At 40.3% G+C, this 8,124-nt stretch overlaps 1 pseudogene; it reads right to left on the bottom strand.

Annotated features, from left to right (window-relative positions):
• Nucleotides 1-1,304: 1,304 nt before the first annotated feature.
• Nucleotides 1,305-6,316, bottom strand: LOC148147445 (immunoglobulin lambda-1 light chain-like; annotated as a pseudogene).
• Between the last annotated feature and the right edge of the window lie 1,808 nt (nucleotides 6,317-8,124).

The following is an 8,124-nucleotide window of genomic DNA, read 5'->3' as shown; positions in this document are numbered from 1 at the left end:
TTTTTAATCCACATACACTACACATCATTGGACAGAAAACTGAATTAGGGAACCAAACACAGGACATACTGTAAAGACGGTTTTGGAATATATCAACAGTTGGACTAAAAGACTGTGTCACTTTGACTATGCGGGTGCAGTGACTATTGACATGTTGCAGTGACAATTAAGCCATTGATCTAATATGACCACTATTTTTTATCAAATACTTTATAGCAAACTTTGGCTTCTTTTGAGGAAACAGAAATAGTGATAAGCTTTTAAATATTGCAACTGTACCTGCCTCATCACCTCCTTTGGCAGCTCATTCTATACATGCACCACCCTCTGGATTAAAAAGTTACCCCTCAGATTTCTTTTAAATCTTTCTCCTCTCACCTTAAATGCATGCCTCTGGATTTCGATTCTCCCACCCTGAGAAAAAGGCCTTGGCTATTCACCCTATGCATGCCCCTATTGATTTTGTAAACCTTTATAAAGTTAACCCTTAGCCCTTGAGTCTGGAGGGAAAAGGATTCCATGCTAGTCAGCATCACCCTATAGCTCAAACTTGTTTATTCATTGTTGGCAAAACCAACACTGAGTGTCCATCTGTGGCCTTTCGGAAATTTCAGTGATTCTTGAATTTCCTTTGTGATTCTGGTTTGTCTTTGCCCTGTCCTTAATTAAGCTCAGACCCGTTGGTCAAGAATGAATGGTTTATCTTTCAAAGGACTGGAAGCAAGAAAAAGGATCCAAGTGATGATCAGAAGGACCAGTACAATCAGTACACACCGAACAACCATAGTGTACGGATTCAAAAAAACTGGAAAAAAAACAAGACAATAACGATTAGATAGTTTCAGGATCTACGCTCGCACGTGACTAGAAACTTTAGCTTCTTCACCTTTTGGTCGAACAAATCAGAAGAGAGATATTAATTTTTTATTATAAAATGGTGATTTTAAGTGCTGTAAATGGGAAATTCCTTGAACGATCGAATTAAAGTATATTACTGAGGATGATGATGGAGAATGCTGGAGAATCTCAGCAGGTCTGGCCGTGTCTGTGGAGAGAGAAACAGAGTAACCATTTGGAGTTCCAGCATGACTTCTTCAGTTCTGACTTGAACTGATAATTCAATTTCTCTCCACAAATGCTGCCCGATCTGCTGAGTTTCCTCCACCAATTTCGGTGATCGTTATTTTAGGTGGTGTCTGATCTCTGCAGTAAAGATGACATTATCAGCAAGCGGGTGTTCGTTAGTCATTCAGGACGCTGAAGTTCCAATACTATTTACCACTATGCCAGCAAGTCTCTTAATGTTAATGATATAATTTAAAACTCTCAGTTTGGTAATATCTGTGAAGCAATGTATCTTGGTGAGAAATTGGATCAATAAATGTCACATTAGCTGGACATTGGAGGGTGACATGAGATACTTGACAAGTATAAACAGTTCCACTCTGGACGGACTTCAAAAGGTTGGAAACCTTGTAAAGCCCATTTATGTTCAGTTCTTTGTTTGTCTCTGAGCGGATTGTGATTTCAGTTCCATCTTTGTACCATTTGAGAATGATCGCCTCTGGATAAAAGTCATTTGTTTCACACATGATGTCCAGAAGAGAGGAGTTTGGAGATACTCTGGAGAGAATCTGCAGCGCAGTTGGAGAAACTGTAGGAAGAAAAGGCAAACAAGTAAGATTTAACATTTAGGTTATTTGGTCTTGAATGGAAATTTGTCCTTTTTTTAGATTAGATTCCCTACAGTGTGGAAACAGACCTTTCAGCACAATAAGTTCACACCGATCCTCCAAAGAATAACCCACCCAGACCCATTTCGCTTTGACTAATGCTAAGTGGTAAAGGCTGGGGGCAGGGAGGGAACCAGAGTCCCTGCTCTGAAGTGTTATTTAGATGCATTCTGCTGGAAAGTGCACAATGTGAATGTAAAAAGTAATGATGAAGATGATTATGTTAGGTATATTTCAATATGATGCAGTTAGTGTTTTTGGTATATAATAGTTACAACAACATTTTGTTCACCATATAGTCAAAAGGTAATTGTACTTATTTTGTGAGTTCCAAAAAAAACTTTTGACGATTTATTTTACTGAACCTCATTCATTTACATTGGAATAAATTGACTGAAATGATTGTGTTGCATTATTTTTATTTTATTGGATTGGGAACAAAACTGTTCCAACCTCCGAAAGAGGCATTTAATTACTTTCACATAATAGCCTAATTTGCATAGGTTTATCATCAGAATAACGTACTAAAGTGGTAAATAGTCTCCATTTTTAAAAACATACATTAATACAGTTCATCCATGTTGCTGCATAGATGCATATTCAACATTAAATTATGGTGAAATTGGAGAAACGTAAATCTGTCAATGCATAGCAAACATTTTACCATAAAACAACAGGGCTTAAAATGAAATGCTTAATATTTTCTTGTATAAAAAGTTTTGTTTCAGTCAACCTCTTTACAGATTAATGAATACTTAATTCATTCAAAAATGACAAACAATTGCAGCATAAAAGTGAAATTATCTGGTGTAAATTAGAAAATGTTATAAATGAAAATTTCGAAGGTAATATCTTATAAAATAAGACACATGAAATGGTACGTAACAGCACATTTACCGTTACATTAGGTAAAGGTTATTTTGCAGGTATCCCAGTGGAAAAAGAATCAAGAATATTGTTGTACAATTGCAACAAACATATAAATTGCTGGAGTAAATCAGCAGATCTGGCAGCATCGGTGGAGAGAAAGCAGAATGAATGTTTCAGGTCCAGAACTGGATTTTCTGGAACATAGTTCTCTCTGGTGGTTCATTGAAAAGCATCCAGCATGTTCCAGAACAATGCACAGTATTCTATATAAAATATAAGAAAGGAAAATCTAGTGGATGCTGGATATCTGAAATAAAACGAGAAAATGCTAAAACAAATGTTTTCAATACAGTAGCATTTATGGAGAGAGACAGATCTCACATTTCATGGTATGAAACGTACAACTTTGTCATTATTGAAAATATTAGCTATGTCTCTGCATTAGCACATACGTTTTGCAGTTTAACACAGAGTATGTATTGGATTGCAAAGTCGCAAATAGGCTGTTGCCTAAATATGACATTGATTGCAATATACTTTTAAAAACCATGGCTACTGAAGATTATTTTGATAACTTTAACTTACTGTGAAGATTTTCAGTTCTTTTCTGACAGTGCAGATGAATTGTTCCAAAGTGGGAATTGCTAACAGAGGTGGGTATAAACTATAGGAGCAGTATCAGACTACTTGGCCCATTGGGCCTGCTCAGCCATTCGGTCATATTTCTGATATATTTCTCAACCCCATTTCCCCCACCTTCTCCCGTTAATCTTTGACCCCCTTGCTACTCAAGAACCTATGTCATTCTGTCTTAAGTACACTCAATGACTTTGCCTCCACAACTTCCGGTGGCAACGAGTCCCACAGATTCATCGCCCTACGAAGAAAGTTCTCTTCATCTTAGTTTGAAAGGGTCATCCCTTCACCCTGAGGGACCCCCCCCCCCCCCCCCCCCCGCGCGCGCTCCTTTACTCTCTTATTAATGGAAGTTCTCCAAATCCACTCCATCTCGGCTCAGTATTCTGTAAGTTTTAATGAAATCCCCCATCATCCTTCTAAACACCTTTTGTACAAACTCAGAATCTTCAACAGCTCCTGCATCACTTGGATTATTCTTGTAAACCTCCTCTGGAAGCCCATCAATGCCATCACATCCTTCCTTCGATGTGGAGCCCAAAACTGTGAACAATATTCCAAATGCAGTCTGATCAGAGCCTTATATAACCTCAGCAGCACATCCCTTCTTTTGTATTCTAGTCATGAATGCTCATATTGCATGAGCCTATCTAATTCCCAACTGAACCTGCATATTAACCTGAAGAGAATGCTGAACTAGAACACTGAAGTCCCTTTGTGCTTCAGATTTCTGAAGTGTTTTCCCATTTAGAAAATAGTCTATGCGTCTATTCTTCCTAGGAAAGTGCATTTCCCAATTATATTTCTCTTACTTTGCCATTCTTCTAGCCTATCCAAGTCCTTCTGCTGCCTTCATGCTTCTCAACACTACCTATCCCTCCACATATCTTCGTGTCATCTGCAAATCTAACAACACTGCTCCTGTCCAGATCGTTAATATAAAACATGAATGATTTGGTTCAAACATGGCTCGTGCGAAGGTCCACTAGTCACTGGCTGCCGTCCTGGAAAAGGTCCTTTTATCCCAAATCTCTGCTTTCTGCAAATCAGCCGATCCTCTATCACTGGCAGCACCTTGCTCTTAACAAGGCTGCAATGTTATTCAGAAACCTTCTGTGCGGCATATTGGCAAAAACCTTCTTTCCTCTCTCCGCACCCCCCCCCCCCCCCCCCCACCCTCTCGTTGTTGTATCAATGCCGAAGCAAAAAGCAGCGAGCATAATGAATTGGGAAGAACTTAAACTCGTATTCAGGATGGAGATGATCTCGTACCTCACAGGGCTTGAATTCTGAAATATTTACCATTCATATTCCCAAAAAAAATAAATAATTATGTATTTTAAACAAATAAACCATAAACAAACACATCGACCTGGACCCAATATACCAACCACTACAGCGGACAGCTGAAACTGACAACCGGAAGCGGCAGGGACAGACCACTATAAACACCGGAGGAAACATCAAAGAAGCGCTTCGCAGGAGGCTCCCAAGCACTGATGATGTCGCCTAGCCAGGGGACGAAACGTTTGCAACAAAAACTTCCAGCTCGGCGAACAGAACCACAACAACGAGCACCCGAGCTACAAATCTTCGCACAAACTTTGAACAAATAAACTAACAATTAAATATCAGGTGTGCATAAGCAATTACGGATTTTATTCGATGCTAGTTTGTCAAACATTTCACTTAAAAAAACATTGGCATGAATCCGATCATATTAAATTGCAGATCGGTTCTTGCTACCATGACTAAACAATACAGATGTCATTGTAACAACTTCTCTTAAATTTTAGGTTTGACACCCATTATATTTTACGATCAGTTAATCCGAACAGGGAAGAAAACGCCTAGCACAGTTTTGATAGTGAATTCAAAACCAATAGTGTACAGGACGTTGAAGATTAACTTCAGACTAACCTGCAATAATTTTAATGTATGAAATATTCCAAATTACTCTCTTCAACCAGTAGCACTTGCCCAATACTTCCATCGTTGAGCCAGTTCCATTTACAATGCTGTTTCCCAGGGTTTTCCCTCAGCAGATGTATATCCTGGAATTGCGTGCACTAACGTTCAGGAGATGCAAGGAGCCGCCTCCTTGTTTAAACAGGAGAAATACCTTCCTGCTGTTTGTTTGCAGAAATGTATTTTCACCAAGTTGCCCCCAATCAACCTTGACATCGGAGTTGTCTTGAAAACTGGGAAATGTACAATAGTAGTTAACGTTTGAACCTACTCGGGCGTTCGTGCTCATAGGAGCCTGGAAGACTTGGAAATGAGCGTTAACAGCAGCTGTAGGGAAACAGTTATACATAAAACGTGAAAGTCAACGAATAAGACTAATTATAAAAACTGACTGAGAGGAGCAGGAACCTGGGTGAAGGAGCAGTAGACAATGCCTATACTGATGGTTCCTCCGACCCATACGTACTGAAGAACACTGACTGGAAACATCATTTACAAGAGAAAAATATCACTTGCTGCCAGGAAGCACACAGGGTCAATGAATTGCTCTTGAGACCTGAATATTATGGAGCAGCGTTCACCTCAATGTCACTCCAAAGCGATCAGAGCATGGAAGGCGTTCCTTCCAAACCAGGGTCACAGTGAGATCGAGTGAGCAGACTCATTGTCATTAAAGATATGTTTTGGTAACAGGAAGACTGAAGTTAGGTGATAAGGTTCTTCACATGATTTTCAAAGGAAAGTTGATGCAGTCTAGTTAGGAGGAGAAAGTGAGGATTGCAGATGCTGGAGATCAGAGCTGAAAATGTGTTGTTGGAAAAGCGCAGCAGGTCAGGCAGCATCCAGGGAACAGGAGAATCGAGGTTTCGGGCATAAGCCCGTCTTCAGGAATGAGGAAAGTGTGTCCAGCAGGCTAAGATAAAAGGTAGGGAGCAGGGACTTGGGGAGGGGCGTTGGAAATGCGATAGGTGGAAGGAGGTCAAGGTGAGGGTGATAGGCCGGGGTGGGGTGGGGGCGGAGAGGTCGGGAAGAAGATTGCAGGTTAGGAAGGCGGTGCTGAGTTCGAGGGATTTGACTTTCCAACGATTCAAACCTGTCATTATAGACATAGTTGCGTCCTAACAACTTCTATTAATCGGACGTGGCGTGTGTGCTACTGAGGAGTGTGTGCTCTAGAAATTAACATCTCTGTGCAATATATCATCTGTTATTCGCTCATACTTGAGACCTGCATGGTCACAGTTTGTACGTGTGGAACAACACATCCCTTTGATTTGATTTAGCTGATTGATCAACATTTTTCTCAAGCAAAATTTGTTGTTTGCACCACCATGAGTAAATAAAATGAGTGTTTTAATCTCATCTACAAACTATACACTACTTAGCAGCAGGAATAGGGCCTCCCAAACATTAATATATCCTTAAATTGACTTTAAATATCAATTCTACATGCACTACATTCGACACAAATATATTTGTTTTTTTTTTTCCGATATGCATGCATCCTATTGTGAGACACAGTCTAAATCGACGTTATCCACAAATATATGGGAATATATAAACACGAGTAGGCCATTCACTCCTTCGGGCCTGCCTGGCCAATCTGTGAGATTATAGCTGATCTAGGCCTAAAATCAGAAACCTGACTTTGGCCAAGAACTCTTCATGCCTTCGTTGAAGAAAAAAAAATCTGAATTTTAAAGTTAGCAACTGATCTAGCATCCCCAGCCATTTACCATGTCATAGCATCATAGAGTGATACAGCACAGACAACAAACAACAGGTCCAAACCATCTGTGCCACCTAGATATCATAAACTGATCTAGTCTCATCTGCCAGCATTTGGCCCATATCTTTCTAAAGTGTCCTATTCATCTATCCACCCAGACGTCTCTTAAATGCTGTAATTGTATCCACCTCCACTACTTCCTCTGGTACCTCACTCGATACACAGACCACTCATTGCATGAAAAGCTTGCCACACTGTTCCCTCTTAAATCTTTTCTCTCCACTTTAAAACTATGTTCTCTGGTTTTGTACTTCCCTACTCTGATGAAATGACGTTGGCTATTCATCTTATCTATGTCCCTCATAATTGTATAAACATTTCTAAGGTCATCACTCAGCCTCCAACTCTCAAGGGAAAAAAACAAACAGCCTTTCCCTATAGCTCAAACCCTCCAATCACAATAACATCCTTGTAAATCTTTTCCGAACCCCTTCAAGTTCCAAACCATCCTGTGTGTGTGGAGATGCTTCTGAAGATCTCTCATGAATGGCTTAGCTCTAAGTTTTAGACAATGTCCCCAAGTTGCCGAATCTCCAACCAGTACAAACAGTCATTTTTATCTACCCTGTCTTTTCCTGTTGGCATTGAAGGCAGAACACAAGACAGACCTTTGCCTGATAATGCAGATCATTTCTGACAAAGTGCTAAGACTGCCCGAATTGCTCTCTTTCAAATAAAAGTTAAAATCATGGCATTTTATTTCATCTCATTAATGCACTTATTTGGGCGGCACGGTGGCTCAGTGGTTAGCACTGCTGCCTCACAGCGCCAGGGTTCGATTCCAGCTTCGGGCAAAAGTCTGTGTAGAGTTTGCACATTCTCCCCGAGTATGCATGGGTTGCCTCCCGGTGCTCCAGTTTCCTCCCACAGTCACAAAGATGTGCAGGTCAGATGAATTCGCTATGCAAAGGTGCCCATAGTATTCGGTGGATTAGTCAGAGGGGAAATGGGTCTGGGTGGGTTACTCTTCGGAGTGTCGGTGTGGACGTGTTGGGCTAAAGGGCCTGTTTCCACACTGTAGGGAATCTAAAAAAAACCCTTTTTTTAAAGAATAGATTTAGCTGGTCATTAATCTGTTTCCGGGATGTGACATCTCTATGCAGTCTAAAATCTGTCTTACTTTAATAA

This window comes from Chiloscyllium plagiosum, unplaced genomic scaffold, assembly GCF_037043375.1.
Source record: "Chiloscyllium plagiosum isolate Xiang-an unplaced genomic scaffold, Cpla_swu_hap1 HiC_scaffold_17, whole genome shotgun sequence".
NCBI lineage: Eukaryota > Metazoa > Chordata > Chondrichthyes > Orectolobiformes > Hemiscylliidae > Chiloscyllium > Chiloscyllium plagiosum.
This window is presented reverse-complemented; position numbering and strand designations above follow the sequence as displayed.